Source organism: Lithobates pipiens, unplaced genomic scaffold (genome assembly GCF_037356315.1).
Source record: "Lithobates pipiens isolate NorthernLeopardFrog02 unplaced genomic scaffold, aLitPip1_a1.2 Scaffold_16, whole genome shotgun sequence".
Lineage (NCBI taxonomy): Eukaryota > Metazoa > Chordata > Amphibia > Anura > Ranidae > Lithobates > Lithobates pipiens.
The window spans coordinates 117,437,864-117,458,354 of NW_027507748.1; the positions used below are offsets into that span (position 1 = coordinate 117,437,864).

General features: G+C 41.4%; 1 protein-coding gene across 1 annotated transcript in view; it reads right to left on the reverse strand.

Moving 5' to 3' along the window:
- SLC6A4 (solute carrier family 6 member 4) overlaps window positions 1-17,544 on the reverse strand; it is a 183,414-nt gene extending 165,870 nt beyond the window's left edge. Inside the window, exon 1 of the mRNA XM_077480340.1 lies at window positions 17,363-17,544. The gene's annotated coding sequence lies outside the window, so the exon portion shown is untranslated. The remainder of the gene's footprint in view (window positions 1-17,362) is intronic.
- Between the last annotated feature and the right edge of the window lie 2,947 nt (window positions 17,545-20,491).

The window sequence follows — 20,491 nt, forward strand, 5'->3', positions numbered from 1 at the left end:
CCCAGCAGCCAGAAGAGTGACCCAATGGGCCGTGAAAGACAGGTAACGTCCCTGTCCATGCCTGCTGGACCATGAGTCAGCGGTAATATGCACCTTACCGCTGACCGCCCTGTCCAGCGAGGCAAGGACATTGCCTTCCACATGCCGGTAGAGAGCCGGAATTGCCTTCCGTGAGAAAAAGTGGCGTTTGGGGACCTGCCACTGAGGAACCGCACATTGTACAAACTCACGGAAGGGGGCCGAGTCTACCAACTGAAAAGGCAGCAGTTGAAGTGCTAGCAATTTAGCCAAGCTAGCATTCAACCGCTGGGCATGTGGATGGCTGGGAGTAAATTTCTTCCGCCGGTCTAGCAGCTGGGGCAGGGACATTTGTCTGCTATAATCGGACGTGGATGTACCACTAGCAGAGTTCCCGGAAGCACTTGGCTGTGACACACCTAATTCTACACCTTCATTCCTCTCAGAGCAGGTTTCAGAGAGGACTGAAGGTCTAGTGGGGTTGGAGATGCCAGCTGATGAGGAGCAAGGAGAGGTCCGCTTTGTTCTTTGGTGTGGGTCTTTGAGGTATGCTTGCCAACGAGCTGCATGGCAGGTCAACATATGTCTGGTCAAGCATGTGGTGCCCAAGCGGCTGATGTTTTGGCCACGTGAGATACGCTTGAGACATATGTTGCAAATAGCAGCGGTGCGATCTGATGCACTCGTCTCAAAAAAGGCCCACACCAAAGAACTTTTAGAATAACGCGCAGAGGAAGCGCTCTGCGCAGGCGGAGCTCTGCGGTGTGATTCAGTCGGTGTGCTGCCCCTAAGCTGGCCCCCGGAGGGCATCCTGCCTCGTTGGACATGTGCCTCCTCCTCCTCCTCCTCCCTCCTTCCAGGCACCCACGTGGAGTCAGTGCCCTCATCATCCCCTCCCTCTTCATCGCTGTAGCAAACCTGGCAGTATGCTGCAGCTTGTGGAACATGACTGCCAGATTGCTGTCCTTCTTGAGCATCCCCTCTCTCTGTGCTCACGCTACTGCCTTCCTCTAGCTGAGTGTCATCATCAGAGCCCACCAAACACTGGGCATCCTCCTGGAGCATGTACCCAACACTGTGCTCAAAGAGTTCAGGAGACTCCTCAGGAGGACGTGGTGGGTCTAGGGAAGGAGTCACTGATGATGACATTGAGAGGAGGGACGACGATGTGTTAGCAGCTGCTTTTCTACTACCCTGAGACTGGGTGAGAGAGGATGAGGAGGATGAAGAGGGCTTGGTCATCCACTCTACCAAGTCGTTGGCATGTTGTGGTTCAACATGTCCAGCTGCAGAAAAGAAGGACAAGCATGTCCCATGGCCACGTGCTGATGACAATGCACCGCGTCCCCGACCAGCACTGTTGTCTCTAGACACAGAGCCTGCTTGCCCTCTTTTATCGGCTCGCGCCTGTCTGCCTCTCCTTGCTGGCCTTCCAGACATGGTAATGGCCTGAAGGGAGTTGGGTAAAACAGTAGTTGGGTAGTTTATATTGTGCTGGAGGCACACAACACCCACTAACTCCTGCAGATGCCTTTTTTATAGAACAGCAGAGTTAAAGGGGTATATACAGATGTATACTGTGCTGTGCTGGAAGCACACACAACTTCCAATAACTCCAGCAGATGTCAATCGGGCCCAAATAGAGAACAGCTATGTAGGTGGATAATAGCGGTATGTACTGGGTACAGAGCAGGCACACAGCACGCACTATCTCCTGAGTGACACTGCTGACTGCAAGCTCTATTGTTAAAGATGGACCACTAGCTATATAGGTGAGGTGAATATCACGGTGTATACTGCGGTCAGGGCACGCAGACAATAACCAGAAAACAGCAGAGTTAAAGGGGTATATACAGATGTATACTGTGCTGTGCTGGAAGCACACACAACTTCCAATAACTCCAGCAGATGTCAATCGGGCCCAAATAGAGAACAGCTATGTAGGTGGATAATAGCGGTATGTACTGGGTACAGAGCAGGCACACAGCACGCACTATCTCCTGAGTGACACTGCTGACTGCAAGCTCTATTGTTAAAGATGGACCACTAGCTATATAGGTGAGGTGAATATCACGGTGTATACTGCGGTCAGGGCACGCAGACAATAACCAGAAAACAGCAGAGTTAAAGGGGTATATACAGATGTATACTGTGCTGTGCTGGAAGCACACACAACTTCCAATAACTCCAGCAGATGCCAATCGGGCCCAAATAGAGAACAGCTATGTAGGTGGATAATAGCGGTATGTACTGGGTACAGAGCAGGCACACAGCACGCACTATCTCCTGAGTGACACTGCTGACTGCAAGCTCTATTGTTAAAGATGGACCACTAGCTATATAGGTGAGGTGAATATCACGGTGTATACTGCGGTCAGGGCACGCAGACAATAACAAGAAAACAGCAGAGTTAAAGGGGTATATACAGATGTATACTGTGCTGTGCTGGAGGCACACACAACTTCCAATAACTCCAGCAAATGACAATCGGGCTCAAATAGAGAACAGCTATGTAGGTGTATATAGTGGTATGTACTGGGTACAGAGCACGCAGACAGCACGCACTAACACTACTGACTGCAAGCTCTATTATTAAAGCTAGATCACTAGCTATATAGGTGAGGTGAATATAGTGGTGTATACTGCGGTCAGGGCACAGACAGTAACCACTACACAAGAGCAAAATAGTAAATCAGCCAAAAACGATTGGTGTGTAACTGTGTTGAAGGTACACAGAACACCCACTGCTTCAGATGCTAACAAACACTACACGAGGCCGCCTGAAAGGCAGCTTTATATAGTGTGGGGCGTGCACTACACAGTCTGAGCTATGATTGGCCACAGGCAGGATGCCTGTGGCCAACCATTGCTCTTCCCGCTACTGGCGCTGCGATTGGCCAAGCATGCGGGGTCACAGTGCATGCTTGGCCAATCGTGAGACAGCAATGCATTGCGCCATCGCAGTGCATTGTGGGCCACACGAATTTTGCCGCGAACGGCCCAAACGTTCGGAATTCGGCGAACGCACGAACGACCGATGTTCGAGTCGAACATGCGTTCGACTCGAACACGAAGCTCATCCCTAGTCTCCAATTTGTTCTCCTGCCAAGGCACATTGCCGAGGCACATTGTACAGGCATAGTTACCTTCTGAAAACCCATTCTGAGAAATTATATGTAGTAGCTGCTGGAGAGCAGCTATGTAGACAAGAAGACAGGTAGACGCTGAAAAGCGCTCAAAAATGCACATAAACGCGATAAAAAAACACTTTAAAAAGCACACGTTTCCTGCCAGCATTCCGACATCCACAAAACTTTTTTGAACGTCCTGTGTGCATGTAACTTAATAAACAGTGCTTTATCAACCTCAATTTCATTCAGCCAGGGTGTAATTTAAGGTGACGCCAGAGTGGCAGGCCCGCCAGGGTTCATGTGTTCCTGGTTTATTGATGTGTGTAACACTCAGTGCTGATTTCTGCCTAGCCAACATAGGCCTTAGGCCAAGGCCTAGGGAGGCTGAATGCCAGGACACAGTTATGCACATATCATGTGGCTGACATATGAATAATAAAGGGTTACTAGCATAGTAGAGTGACAGTTTACTATTTAATTAGTCACTTCTAGTTATACTGATATAAAGTGGGAAAACTGTTACTTTTATCCTCACTGCCCTAGCTTCAGCATGCCTTGTGTGGCAGCAAGGTTCAACAGATGATCGGTTGCAGGAGTGGACAGCACAAAACCATGGGCACCAGGTCTAGGGGCAGAAAATATAAATATAGTGCTGATAACATGGTGCCATGGGTCTGACAGTCTGTGCTTACCCGTTCTGCCCCATCAAGTGGGAATACATTCTGCTGGAGTCTTCTACAATACTACTGTCCTCCAGCAATGCACCATCAGATGCTACATGGTATAGTTATTGCAGTGCTGACTATTCATGTGTGTTGTGTTTTCTAGCTCTGCCTTATAAGTGATGTCATACCATTGCCATACATTTTCAGAGCTGAGTGTTAGTATCTAAAATGCCAACACTATAGCCCACGTTTACTCCAATAAGGCAAAGGCTGCATAGAGGCATGTGCTGGGCCATTTGGCTCAATATACTTAATAAGCCCCACATATCAGGGATAACGCAAAGGTACCTGGAGCATGTATCAAACTATTTTTGTTGAGGTAAATTGACATGAACAATCCCTTAAAGAAAAGTGAAGGGTGTGTGGCTGTAGCAGCTCTTATAAATAGCCAGAGGATGGCAGAGTGGCTAGACGGGTTCATACTTTATATATTATAACCAACAAAATAGATCTAATAAATCCTAGTGATGTTCATTATTGGGTCACATGTATATATTTTGTCAAATATAGTTTAAATTACACATGTTTATTAAGAGTAAGTAAGCTTCTGGTTATAATTGGAGGCACTTTCCAGTCCCAAGGTCTATTTTTTTTGGTAATTCCCTGATCCACTATACAAGTATTGACTTTCTGAAAGTCAGTATTTGCACATGAATAGGTAGGTGACAGTGCCAATGCCTAATGATAGGTTTCCACATACAATCAAAATCAACTGAGCCGGGTGGAAAATCATCAACCAAACAGTGACTGCATCCTTTTAGATATAGTTTCTGTTCGATGGTGCCACTGCATTGAGATAGCCACAGGTGCAGTGAATGCTGAATACAATAGCTTTGAGATTCCTTCATTTACACTGTTTAGTGATTTTTCAGATTTTTTTCTGGTTCAGGCCATGGCATGGCTAGCTTAAGGGATAAGTTCACCTATTGTAACATGTTAGCCCTTGTGCACACGGTCAGAGATTTCAGACGGAATGTGTCCTATCGGACCGTTTTGTCGGATATTCCAAGTGTGTGTGGTCTGCATCGGACTGTTTCCATTGGAATATCCGACAGACCAACTTTTCCAACTTGCCGGTAAAATTTTCAGACAAAATGCTCTGATCGGACATACCCCGATCATGTGTAGCCTACTCCGATGGACAACGTGCCATGCATGCTCAGATCAAATTCCTAGACCAAAGCTATTGGCTACTAGCCTGAACGTAGTCCCGTCGTAACGAAATAACGTCATCACGTTATGTACAATCGGATTTTCCGACAACTTAGTCCGACCGTGTGTATGCAACATCACTTCCGGACCTCTTACGGAATGAATCCGTCGGAATTACTCCGACGGATTTGGTTGTCGGAATCTCAGACCGTGTGTACAAGGACTGAGAGTGTAACATGTAACATGTTACAAATCTACTGGCCCCCGAACCGCTGCTGGAAAGTATTGCACCAGTGATCAGCTGGTGCAATGTTTTCCAGGCTCCTTAAAAAAAATGGTAACTGCACATTTTTTTACCTGCAAGGTGAACTTGTCCTTTAAAGTAGAATTAAACCATATAAGTAAAAATTGCTGACAGGTAGGATTTTTTTGACAGAAGAGATCCTATTGGGCACTGCTGTCATAAACCCTTCTACCCGCCACTCAAAATTTGTGTAAACTGAGCTGCTCATGTTTATATTGTGATGACGTGACTTACGAGCCTGTACACAGGAGTGACAGCATCGCGGCCCACCCAATCAAGTGGCCAAGAAGTCTGAACCTGCATTGGAAGAGAAAGCTCCTGTAACAGACTGGAGTGCTCACACTGCAGTAAATCTAGAATATAAACAAAAAAGTCAGAGCTACTACCCATACATCACATAGAAAACAGAGCTCCCGAGTGCTCAATCCACAGTCATTGGCTGAGTAGAGAAATTAAGAAAAGATGATCCGCACTCCGGCGATTGCTCTTAAAAAATGTTGTACTTGTGTTTTTTTAATAAATACAACATTTTTTAAGAGCAATCACCGGAGTGTGCATCATCTTTTCTTCACTGCAGTAAATCTGCCATAATGTGCTAACATACCGTGGTGCACACTAGGCCTCCTTCACATGGACAGGTAGTTCCAGCCTGCTGGATTCCTGCAGCAAGAATAGTTGGATTCTTGCTTCTGGAATGACCGGGTAATGTGATCATCCCACGTAAACAAACGGCGGGCTGACAGCAGCCGCTGCAGTTTGCATGTGGCCGCATAAAGAGCGGTTAGCTGTGGTTAGGAACAGATGTCTGAGCCTGGACGCAGTCCGGTCATTCCTGAAATGCAGCTACCCAACTGTGTGAAAGAAGCCTTATGGCTAAAAGCTCCTGGGGCCCATTTTGTCCATTTTTATTGGCAGAGGTTTAATTGTCTCTTGGGATTGCCACTTATGGTCTTTGCTATAAGGGTGACAACAATGGAGAGAAATTAGGAGACAGGGACAGAGTGGTGTCACCCTATAACAAGAAGTGCCAGAATAAGGGACCTCTATAGCCGGATTACTCGGTATTATAATTAAATAAAGCTGTGAATTGAAAATCTAAAGTATAATTACATTAGTGTATAGAAAATCATGGGATTTTTGTGACTGGGTTTACATCTACTTTAATAGCTGGCTCTTCTACAACAGACCGACATACAGAGGAACCAGTGGCATACTAGGGAGAGAGAGGGGACAAGCAGACAGAGATGAAGAAACCTATGTTTCTTTTTTACGGACATTATTTTTACTGACTTCGCAGACAGCCTTAATTTCCTTCTACTTTACAGGCTGTCTGTGAAAATTACAAACAGTTGGCATCCCTGGTTAAAGCTCAATGCCCTGGGCTATTTACGTAGTTTGTCCATTGCATCAGTTTACATCCTAACATCTTTCTTACTCTTTATGATATCCAAGTAAATTGTTACATTTTTATAAGTACGTGTACTGTAAAAATATGTTATTGGAGCACTGCTCATAGTTTTTACAATGTACAAATAAAATTTTTTCACCAACATCACATTTATTTTATATTATTGTCAATTGTATGTAGTGCATGACAATAATACCTTTAGGGCACATTTAGATGTATGAGTCGGGGTAGAGATAGTTTTTTGTAGTGTTAGGCAGATATGTTGTTATGCATCAATGTGCAAAGTTTCCTTTGTGCGTTCACATGTATTCTGATATGCGTTGAAGGGTGTTTTATAGATACGTTTTTAAATTTAGAATTTTGAGTGGATAGGGTTAACAGTCATTGACCCTTGCCGACATATCAAAACACATTTTGCACCGCTATTTAATGCACTACCTTTGATATATAGCAGCCTACATACTATATTCACCCCACTACAGGCTTCCTTTATATAGGACTGATCCACATGAGACATGAGTTGTTTGTACAGACAGGGCACACAACATGTGACAGTTCAGCCCATCAAGAGCAATAAATGTTTGTCAATTTAATGATCACTATGATGATTATAAACAATGCAGGACTTAAAGGTCACTGCCACATGGATCCGGTGATTTGCTTTTGCATTCCTGAAAGCATGGCAGAGCACTGACCGGCATCTCATACTGGTTGGGGATTCCAGAGATAAGATATCCCCGCCAGAACTCCCAAATGGATGATTCATTCTCTGTCATGTAGAATCAATTAACAATTAGAAACTTCAACTGTCACTACGCTTTTGTAAAAAGGGATGGTAATACAGGGCGAAGTAGAAAACTCCTGCTGCTGAAGTACCTGAGATATAAGAAGTTTCTCCAAATGTTACCTCAACACACAGTGCATTGCAAGGCAAATCAATCAGAATGGACTCAAACATTTCTTTGGTTCTTTATTCTTGATTTGTTCTTTTACAATGTTGACTAAAATAAAGATTATAAAAAAAAAAAAAAGAATGGACCCCAAAACACACATACACTAGCCTGCAACCCACTTCTGCTGCAATGCCTTACAAGGCAGGCACTGTTTTCCTTCCATTGCTGTGTGTTGGCAGCCCACTATAAATGAATGGGCTGTCCTAAAGCAATAAACACTAATGCAAGAAATATCACACCTTAGATTGCATGTGGTAATGCATGCAACTATAAATTATTATTATAATACAGGATTTATATAGCGCCAAAAGTTTGCGCAGCACATGTATCGTAAAGCTTAAAGGGGTCCTAAGTGTTGTAAAATCTAAGCAGATAGATTCTGCAAACTCTGACATGTTCTTTTAGGACAGCACTCCAGCCTCCTCTTGTATGATCCTGTTTGGACCATCTTCGTTCTCCCTCCTTGTCTGGGAGACAGCAAGAACCCTTCAAATAAGGGAAGCTGGGAATACCTGACCTCAGCATTGACATTCTCTCTTACTGGCTACAAGAGAGCTGTAATAAGTGTGGTAGACTGATCAGATCCAAGTGAAATTTACCTTTAAAAGGAGAAGTATAGCCAAAGCTTGTTTGGCTGTACTTCTCCTATGGGTCTCAGGAGTGCAATCCATTTTGCACTCCTGTGACCTGTTTCAGTAGAGAGGGTGCTGAAGTCCCCTCTCTGCTGGCGTCAGGGGTTGCAGTCCAGGCACGACGTCATCGCAAGTCGAGATCCACCAGGTGCCTGGACTGACACCCTGCTCAGCCTCTCAGCGAGCCGCTGAGAGACTGAGATGGCCACTCACTGCCCCTCCACAGCTCAGCACTCATGGAGGAGGAGGCAGAGCGAGAGAGCTGCTGATTGAGAAGGAGCTGTGGGGGGGGGGGGGGCAGATGCAGCATCGGACCAATGCTACATCCACCTAGGATAGTATGAATATCGAAAAACCTCCAAACCCATACTTCTCTTTTAAGTCCCCCATTTATAATGATCATAGTGATCATTAAAATCATCATCATCAATATCAGTCTACAACACCTCCTACAACTGTCTTGTTACCAGTAACAGAGAAGTTCAGTGCTCAGATCAGGCATTCCCAGATTCAACTATTGTATAGTCAGTTATGCTTGGAGTGGGGAACTAAAAAATCAGGCAGCCAGGCTGTATTTCTCATATATGTATGTATATAACTCAAATTCCCATTTTGACTGAATCAAACTTTTAATGCCCAATTGAATCTGAGAAACAATCAACTTTACAATACTGTTGTATCAGTGTCGCTCTTGGAAAAATGGAGATTGGAGGAAATAATGAAGATAGGAAGAGCCACGGAAGAGTCCTATATAGTTTAGTGCCTTTACTTATTCATAACCTCAAATGGAAAAAGGAAAATATAATGATATTATTTATAATCCCAATTCCCAAAAATTTGGAACACTGCGTAAAACCTACATAAAAATAGAATGCAATGATTTGCAAAATCAGTAAATCTATATTTTGTTCACAATGGAAAACTAAAAACATATCAATATTTAAACTGTATGTACCATTTTAAGTAAGGTCATTTTGAAAGTGATGGCAGCAACACAACTCAAAAAACTTGGGAAAGGGCCGTATTTACCATGGTTTAGCATCCCCTTTACTTTTAACAATACTCTGTAAACATTTAAAAACTGAAGGGCCCAGTTACTGGAGTTTTGGGAGAGGAATGTTGCCCCATTCTTCCCTGATATAGTCTTCTTTGTCGTACTTTTTGTTTCAAGATGCGCCAAATAGTTTCAACTGGTGAAATATAGGAACTGCAGACAGGCCAGTTTTAAAAAAAAATATTCTGTTCTCTGCATGTTATACAGCACAGTGCTTGTGCTGTGTAACTTGGCCCCTTCTATCACCTAAAAAACCTGGCTGATCCTGCCCGGCTATACCCTTCGCCCTGTAAACTGACCACGGTTTATCATGGCTGCTGAGCCCTGATGCCATGGTCAGTATACGTGCCTCCGCAGCCCTGCTCTGTCCTACTCTCCCATCCCCTCCATGCCTGTCTGCTCATGTCAGTGCCTGCCCCTCCCCTCCTGCTGCTCTCATAACTACTATACAATCCTCCCATCCCCTCTGTAACATAACGATATGTGTCCTTGTGCCTGTGTTATATAAAAAATAGGCTGACCTTTACCTATATCGGAACGGCTCCTGCCGCTGACGTGACTCTTTGGCTCTCTCCGCTCTCTTTCCCTCCTCCCTGGCTGACATCAGCAGGAGTGCTCAGCCATGCCGGCTGGAGCTGTCAGTCGGGCAGAGGAGAGAGCCGAGGGGGTCACGTGAGCGACAGGAGCCACTCTGATATGGGTACAGATTGGCATATTTTTCATATAACACAGGCACAGGGACACACATTGTTTTGTTACAGAGGGGATGGGAGGATTAACAACCACTTTAAGCAACTGGATTCTTCTACTATGAAGCCATGTTGTTGTCATAGATGCAGAATGCAGTTTAGCATTGTCCTGCTATAGTATCCAAGACCTTCTCTGAAAAAGACATTGTCTGGATGGGAGCATATACCTCTCTAAAACCTGGATATATCTTTCAGCATTGATAGTGCTTTTCCAGATGTTCAAGCTGCCCATTCCATAAGCTTTTTATTTTACATTTTTTTGAAATTGTTCGACAAATTTTGAATGCCGCTTTTCACAGATTAGTGAACCTCTACCCACCTTTACTTCTGAGACACTCTGACACTCTGACACTCTAAAATGCTCTTTTTATACCCAGTCATGTAACTGATGTGTTGCCAATAAACCTAATTAGTTGCAAAATATTCTTCCAGCTCCTCCTTGTTAGTACCACTTACCTTACCAGCGTTTTGATGCAAAGACACAACTTTTTTTGAGACATGTTTTTTATTAAAATGGTACATTTTCTAATTTTAAACATTTGATATGTTTTATATTTTCTATTGTTAATAAATTATGGGTTTCTGAAATTTGAAAATCATTGCATTTTTTTTTTTATGTCGATTTTACACAGAGTCTCAACTTTTTGGGAATTTGAGTTGTATATCTGAGTAAGTTGCACTAATCAACCAAAATGGTACAAAACCTGTCTTCATGAATTTGGAGAATATCTCTATCTCCATGTAGATATATCTTTTGGTGGATGGTCGCACAGAGAGGACCAGACTTTGGTAAGTCAGGAATGGTTGGTAGGATAAGAGATATGCTAGAAACGATCTTGAAATGCCTGTGTTGCAACGCTGCCTGGCATGTGGGGATTATGCATATGGAGTATACAATTCAGAGTGTCAACATCTATATTAGGATTATAGTTACATTAAACACTATATAACATGTCTCAATTTCTCCAGAACAGGTGTGTCATATACACTTCAGGGCTTGGAAAAAACTTTTATTTAACTTTACAGTATAATTTATTATCTGTCTTCATCCCTTGCTTGTAGAGGCTGATAAAACATCAGTTGTGCTCCTGTGGAGTGTTTAAATTGTGCTCAGTGCCACGAGGAATCTAAACGTACATCACACATGCTGTGTATAGGGAAAGCCCTCTATGACTATTGGAATCATAGCTCTCACTGTAATCTATGGAAATCTCACTGAGTTCATTCAGTGAACTCAAAGCTGATATTTCAGGTTAGGATTGATGCCAGTTGACTGAATCACCCCTCCAGCTTCTTACATATCCTAGGAATGCCAGCAGCTGTGTCCCCAGGTCAGCCCACCTGACATTGCTAGGGGAGGGGGTCCGCACTCTCTCTTTTCTATGTAGGGTCCAAGTCTTGTTTTGAACTTTATTGTTGCTGTATTGCCTCCATTTATATTGTAAAGCACTGGGCAAAATGTTGGTGCTAAGTAAATCCTGTATAATAATATAATAAGAACAATGTGATAGTACAAAGAACGATGACCTCCCACCACTGCAGCAGACCTAGTAAGACTCCATGAAACAGGGTACAGAATTAGAAATACAAGTGGGAAGATATGTGATATCAGTTTGTGATTTGGTTCATTAATTTACGCCTACTACTGAATTCTGGATGAACTCAAATTTTAAAATCTCAAACAATCAAAACCAAGCCAATCAAGTCAAGCCAACCAACGCAATTTGAATGGGCTCAATCTTTAAATTTTAGTCAATTATGTTGACAAGTAAGTTCCTAAGAAAAAGTGCATTAATCAGCATCGACCAATTAGCATTCATTAATTGGTAAAATAAATAATTGTATGGCTTTGGATTACTCCATATTACACTGCCTTACTCAATAAACTCTTTAATGATAAACAGGGGTTAAAAAATAACAAAACCATGAGGTTTTTTTTATGAAACAAACATAAAACATGCACAGAAATATAATATTTTACTTCATTTGTATTGGAAAAAAAGAACAGCATATTCATATATATTATATGTTTTAAGATGAGCAATTTATGTCATTAATTTCTTCCCAATTATCTATTTTTAGTTTAGTTTGACAAGTGTTTGCTAGTGATCATTAAAGTAGAGAAAGCAATTTGATAGAGCATTATTACAAAATTAGGAAACTGCAATTTCTTTGTTTTGCAATTGTATACCTAGTTACAAATAAAGCACATTAAGTCATGCCAGAGTCTTCCTCTCCATACACTATATATACATATATAAAAAAAAAAAAAAAACTGAATATACCCTAAGAATAAAACTTTCGGGACACTTCCCTATGTTTATTTGCTAATGCAGAGATCATCCATAATGTTTGATATTTTGAAACACATTCATATATACTTGGTACTGGTAAGCCTTGCTATGTATAAAATACAACACAGAATATCCCTAAAAAGTCAGTTATATCTGTAAGGTAACTGCACCACTGGATTTATGCTCATCAGACATGTACTTCAAGGCCATGCAACATCCAAAGGAAGCTTAAAGGAACATCAAAAGACTCTGCAACCCTAATAAAGCTCAAAGGTAGTTGGGGATCACTTATGTATCCAATTTTAAACAAAAATGGAAATCTCCATAGTATCATAGCAAATCCTATATTAAATCATCTTCAAATGTTAGAGATTACCAAAATGTTAGAGATTATGACTACCACAATTCCATGTTCAAGCCAAATGCTGTTACCCATGCAAAGTGAAATAACGGTGTCATGCCCCTCTAATGGATTCCGCATAATGTAGACTAAACAAATTACTGGGGAAGTCGAAATGTGAGAGTATGACATCTTCATTATGGGCCTTGTTGGAAAGCAAAAGACACAATTAATATGATAGAATCGAATTGCTGGGGTCTATATGGGGTAATTAATAATATTGGGGTCTATACTGGGTATATAAGAAGTAATTGATTCAACCCAACTGGTATCCACCAAATCTGAAACAATATTGGGTGGAATTAGGCTTATACAATTTCCAATATCAGCGAGATAGTTTTCCACTAGTAAAGGGATACTTCCCGCTATCAAGGAGGCAATAAATCAATCAATTCCCTTAGGTTCTATTTACTCACTTGTCTGTGTGTGTGCACATAACTCAACTATTTGTTTGAGTTCTAAATATGACCCCCTGATCTCTAATTTACAAGATCTGAAAGATACATAAATCTGTTCCATTGTCTCTAGTAGAGACACCACAGTCTGAACTCTTTCAGCGGCAGTGTCTAAGGCTGGCCATACATTATACAATTTTCCTTTAGATTTACCAAAACCATATAATATGAGGTCAAACCTAAGCAATTTCAATTTGTATGCAATTAGGTGGGCCCTTGCTCTACATTGTTGAAGGTAAATCTAAAGGAAATTAAATAATAAAATTGTACAATGTATGGCCAACTTTAGGTAAAGGGTTTTATGAGCTCTATAAAGCAGCTTTTTTTTCAGCCAAGGTTCCTCTAGAGTTTATTAGGAATTCCTTGAGCAATGATCAATTTTTGCCTTTCAGAGAAGCTACCATGGACACCAATGATCATTATTGATATCTTTATGGGGCCATTTCCCCCTAGCCACCAATATAAGGAGCATTCTCTCCATAGACCTCCACTGTACTAGGAACTTTTATTAACCACAAGTGTCAATGTTCTTGTTTATTTTTCCACTGACAATGTTAGGGAGCTCTACAATTTTCACTTTCTGAAATTCTTGGTTGGCCATCGGTATTAGTTGTTTCATATCATTATTATTACTAATGAGAATATTGTTGTATAGAGCAGACCCATTCCATATTCTTTTATTCATTCTTAGATCTACAACTTATTGTTCAGACTAATGTACTTTGAGCTGTAGATGTCTTATTTAGAAGCAGGGGTTCCCTGATAACTGAAAAAGACTGCTATAAAGTGTCATGTATTATGTATAATGGAAAACAGCTGCTCCACCCTTATGGTAAACACGGGCAAATACAAGACTACAAGGGACAGGGACAATCTGTTGCACCAAACTAATCAACAAAGGATAATGTACTTGGGGAGCATACACTTTTGTCCAATTATACCATGTTACTGAAGTGGATTATCATACAAATGTTAGCAATTTAAATGCTGCTTTTTGAAAAAAACAATTTTAAAATCCAAAGTAGCATATACAATTGAAGGAATGCAACATGCCAAACAACAAAGACTTTATATTTTTTTCTTTAATTTTAAGTTGACCAAAGTTAATACAACTATGGATTTTTGGAATAAATTGCCAAATCTTGTAAATCCAAGACCATTAGAATCTGTTTTCCACATAACAAAATGAGAGACGTTTACGGTAATAAAAAGTAGAAAAAGGAATCTGGGAGTGCTCTAACAAAATATTAAAAATGAGTTTTGTGAGTTAAATGGGAAATATTTCATTTTCGTTGCAGATAATACTCCGCTTTAAAAGTGTTTCCTTCTCTTTGTTGAAGAGATTAAACATTTTAATCAGAGTGAAATACCCAGAGCACTGTAATAAATGAATAACATAAAAATATGCCCGACATCCTGGAATATGGCACATTGCATCTGTTCTACGAATATTTAGGCAGATGTGATGTGCTCTGGACTCACTGCCTAATTCTCATGTGATGACATAACATTAGTGATAAAGCCCCAGTCTTCCCTTCATTACACCGCTCACACCTGAAAATCATAGCAATCGAAGACAGTGCAAGCAGATAAATTCCAATTACTGGTAATTATAAGCAGACTCGTGAAATTTTAGAGAAAAAACACTCTCCACATGTTTAGCTACTAACTCAAGAAAAAAGTTTGGGGAATTTTTTTTTCCAGCTGTGGGGAACAAGTAACCTATCAGAATGGAAATCTAAGAGCTGCCACTGCTGAATTGTTGCTGAAGGTGCATGGCCCTGGACCACCATCCTTGTCTTTGCTTCACTACTTAGTTACAGACACAAAACGAACAAGTACATTTTCAGGTTCTGGTACCTTATATGCACGTGATCGGTTCAAGTCAGAGATTCGCCAAGTAAGGTAAGAAGGAAAAAATATGGCAGTCTGGAGACTTGAACACTCAAAAACAAGTCAGCTCTCACATTTTTAGGTTGTATCCAACTCTCTGCACTTCTATTAGCCAGTTTTCTGGACACCATATGTGATGCGCTTGAAATTTGTTTTACATTGAATTTTCTTGCCAATTTTTTATTAGGTAAGTCACCAGGTCTTTCCTCAACCCTTCCCAATTGCTTGACTTTGGATGCAGAAAGTGACAACACATGTGCATAACCAAGCAGTGAACAATTGTTTACTGGATTCAGGAGTCAGTCTATCCAATCCAGGAGCCAACAGAATTTTGTTTGGAGCCAGCTCCATTAACAACAACTAGAGAAAACCTCAAAAGTTGAGCTCCAGCTATAATTTTTACAGAGAATTGGTTACCTGGCTCCTGGGATTTGTCCAGCCCTGCCAATATATACAATTACAAATGAACCTGCCAGCATGTGTTTGTAATGTGGGAAGTAAACCCTTGCAAACTCCACGCAAGTAATATCCTGGATGAGACTGAAACCAAGGACCCCAGTGCTACAAGATTGAAACCAAGGACTCCACAGTTGAAAGGTATAAGAGCTAACCACTAAGCCCCTGTGCTGCCTAATGTACTGTATCAGAGCGCTCATCTCGGTTGACATTAGGAAATTATCTAATAAAAGTGTAATGCTCACAGATACCAGGAAAGTTCTGAGAAAGAGAGTAGAAATAAATACAGAAAGCAGAATGGAGATTAAAAGGTGAAAGTGAAATCTGCCAGAAAGAGACGAAAAAAGAGACAGCAACCGAGAGAGAGAAGAGTTGGCGTAATGCTCACCCTACACACACCATAATCATACAGGCGATTGGTAATAAAATGATAATTTCAGTGATTGGATATGACTCTTTAACAAAGATAAAATTGATTTGGCAAAATTTTGTGGAATTTTTCTACCATGACTGATCATGTGTTCACTGAATTTAAGGCTATAGATTACTTCCAGATACTCTTCTTGAATTAAAACAACTGTTTCCTTGAACACTCATATCGCTACATGTATGTTAAGTATAAGGCTCAATGTAGACGGGATGTTTTACCACCTCCCCTGAAAGTTTTAACTTGACACATAGTAATTGACGTTTAAAATGTCTGTTTTCACTTCCACTAATATCAATTGTATCTTTGTATGTTACTTATAAATTGCACCTATGTTGTTAATTATTGAAATTCAATAAACAAAATCTATTTATAGAGTGATGAATGTGACTTTCACTAAACATTCTCTGGTAAGCAAGTGATCACTGTCATTAAAACATATGGATCTGGAAGATTCTCCACCAGAGAATGTTGGGTGAAAGTCACTCATACTACTTCATAAATAGAACCACAATGAACTGTTACTGAGTTGCAAGAATAAGGATACAGTGATCCCTCCTAATGATGTTCTAATCTCACTCTTGATTTTACTATCACAAGCATAGGGCTAAAGTTTGACTTTTGAATAACACAGATGATAATAATAATACTAGAAAATAACATTATAGCTAATAATATTAATAAATAGTATAACCAATAATAATAATCCCTTGAGTTTCTCTCTTTTCCACAAACAGAAGAGAAAGAGATTGATGATTTCTTTATTTAAAAAAAACAATGAATGTGACTTTCACCAAACATTCTCTGGTGAAGAATCAATCACTGTCACACATGGATCTTAAATATTCTCCGGCAGAGAATGTTTGGTGAAAGTCACATTCACAGCTTTATAAATTGACCCCTAAGAAACACAGAAATGAATTGATACTTTACTTACACGACTAGAAATTAACTTTATAATAACACAGCCAATACAAATATATCTAATAATATTATAGCTAATAATAACAATAACAACACATATTGTAGCCAAACAACAGTCCTTGGAGTTGCAGTTTATTATGTTATAAAACAGTCATGTTCCTTACACAATGCTCTAGCTGCAGGACATGATAAAGTTGGGAAATATTTGATAAAGTCCACTGAGCTCAGATGATCAGAGAGTTCCCTTACATAGCAGAGCTAATAGCAGATCTCCCAGACACTATGGAGACTTACACATGAATACAGCTATATGTATAGAGAGTAATCATAGAAGGCAGAGGAGATCAGAGCACAGAGATGTCAGAGATGACAGAGGAGATCACTTACCTGTGTTGTCTGGCAGCATGCAATGAAATGACTGCAGGTAGCAAAGTCTTTCTTCTTCAATGGGATTCCCTCCTCACACCTGTCTGCTGAGCTCTCAGAGGCTCAGTGCACGACTCAGCATCCTACACAGCTTTTGTACACCGAACCCCCCTCACATGGTCTGATCTGTAGATAAATCTACTGCCAAAGGGCTCTTTAAGACATCTTTGCGTCACTTTCAGCCAAGTAAACTTGTGTGTGCTTCGGAGTTACAGCACTCAGCCTGCGCCCTCTAGAGGCGGCCGAGCGCATCACACAGGACAGATGCACAGAACGTAATGAGCACAGTCATAGGAAGACTTCCAGCAGGGAGCCTGACACCGGGGACAGGAAATTGTCCTCTACCCCATCCATCCCCATCCCTATCCCTATCCCTATCCTCAACCCTATTCTTGTCCCCCATCCCCATCCCTATCCATATCCCCATCCCATCCATCCCTATACCCATCCATCCCTATCCCCATCCCTATCCATATCCCCATCCCTATTCATATCCACATCCCTATCCTCACCCCTATTCATATCCCCATCCCTATCCCCATCCCCATACTATCCATCCATCCCTATACCCATCCATCCCTATCCCCATCCCTATCCCCATCCCTATCCCCATCCCTATCCCTATCCCATCCATCCCAATCCCCATCCCTATCCCGATCCCCATCCCATCCATCTCCAGTCCATCCCTATCACCATCCCTATCCCTATCCATCCCCATCTCCATCCGCATCCCTATTCCATCCATCCCTATCCCCATCCCATCCCTATCCCATCTATCCCCATCTCTATCCCCATCAGCCAGGATCCCTTCTACAGGAAATATTACTAGTGTGAGACAAGGGAGGAGATACTGACATTGTGGATGCTTACTATATATTTGTTTAACAAAATACAACACTAATGTATACATGGGTAATTACAGAGATTATACTATCCATACAGTGTATAGTAACGGGCACCTTGTGAATCACATTTAGTTTAAACAAATCTATATATTTATCAACACATCTATATATCTATTTATTATCTAGCTTTTTATTTTTCTATCTATCTATCTATTTATCTGTCTATCATCTATCATTTAATGCTCTATCATTCTGTTATCTTTTTCTTTCTATCTATCTATCTATCTATCTATCTATCTATCTATCTATCTATCTATCTATCTATCTATCTATCCTTCCTTTAATTTACTATCAATCTGCTATCTATCTTTCTATCCATCTATCCATCCACTATCTATTTGTCTATTATCTATCTTTTAATGTTCTGTCATTCTGTATTATTTTTCTTTCTTTCTTTCTTTCTTTCTTTCTTTCTTTCTTTCTTTCTTTCTTTCTCTTTCTTTCTTTCTTTCTTTCTTTCTTTCTTTCTTTCTTTCTTTCTTTCTTTCTTTCTTTCTTTCCATCATCCATCTTTTATATCTGCTATTTATCTATCTATCTATCTATCTATCTATCTATCTATCTATCTATCTATCTATCTATCTTTTCATTTTATATTCATCTGTTATCTATCTATCTATCTGATAGATACTGTGAAGAGGCAGCACTGTCATTTATCAGTAAGAGCCCTTTCATACTGCCGAGCCCATAGTGTCGGCGGTATAACGGCGACATTTTTAGCGGCGTTTTACCGTTGGATTTGCAGCACATTTTGACCGCTAGCGGGGCGCTTTTACCCCCCGTTAGCGGCCGAGAAAGGGTTAAAACTGCCCGCAACAGCGGAGTTTTGCCGGCGGTAATGCAGCGCTGCCCATTGATTTCAATGGGGAGCAGCAGCGGAGGAGCGGTAAACACACCGCTCCTTCACTGCTCCAAAGAAGCTGCTCTGGTGTGAAAGCCCTCAGGGCTTTCACACTGGAAGGAATGGTGCAGCAATTTGAGGGCAGATTGCAGGCGCTATTTCTAACGCTATAGCGCCTGCAAAACGCCCTCGGTGTGAAAGAGCTCTTAATCTGTTCCACTTGGTGACTGACATGCATTGAGAAGAGTGGCATCCATGGTCCTGGCTCTTTGGTACTAGATATAAGTGTAAGAGCCCTTTCACACCGAGGGCGTTTTGCAGGCGCTATAGCATTAGAAATAGCGCCTGCAATCTGCCCTCAAACTGCTGCACCATTCATTCCAATGTGAAAGCCCCGAGGGCTTTCACACCGGAGTGGTGCGCTGGCAGGACGTCAGGAAAAGTCCTGCCAGCAGCTTCTTTGGAGCGGTGAAGGAGCGGTGTGTTTACCGCTCCTCCACCGCTGCTCCCTATTGAAATCAATGGGGCAGCGCTGCATTACCGCCAGCAAAACACCTCTATTGTGGCGTATTTTGCGGGCAGTTTTAACCCTTTCTTGGCCGCTAGCGGGGCGGTAAAAGCGCCCCGCTAGCGGCCGAAATGCGCTGCAAATCAGGCAGTAAAATGCCTCTAAAAATAGCGGCGTTTTACCGCCGACGCTATGGGCTCAGCAGTGTGAAAGGGCTCTAAAGAATATTAGAAAATAATATTTGGAGAAAATAGGAATTTAACCTCTTCATGACCAGGGACAAAACAAACTTAACACACAGGCCCAATTTTGCGTTGACATTTTCACGATTGGATTTTCTGCAGACAAAACCTCAGACTTTTGTCCGAAGGCATGTGCCTGGATTTTGTCTTGCATACAAATGGCAAGGCATTGTAGGCCAACAAACACAAATGTAGAGACGTACTACATGTTTTTTTCAGCTCTTTAGCGCCACCCTTTGGGCGCCTTCTGCTAATTTCGCTTTAGTAGAAGTTTGGTGAGTGTTGATTCGCGCTTTTCATTTCACGCTTTTCAGTTCGTTTTTGAATGGCCATTCGTCAACCAGACATGTTGCGGAATCAGAGGAGATAACATGTTTTTTATTATTGGCCTTGGAGTTATTGGTTTGACCCAAGTCCAGTCCGGGAACAGGAGGAGGAGGAGTTATTGGACCAAAAATTGGTTGCTTTATTAATTGTGACCAATTATGTCATATGCCTTTGCTGCAGGAGCTCCAGGAGAATAATCCAGATGATTTTCGGAATTATCTCTGGATGACAGACCCCTGCTTTCACCAACTCTTGGCATTGGTGACC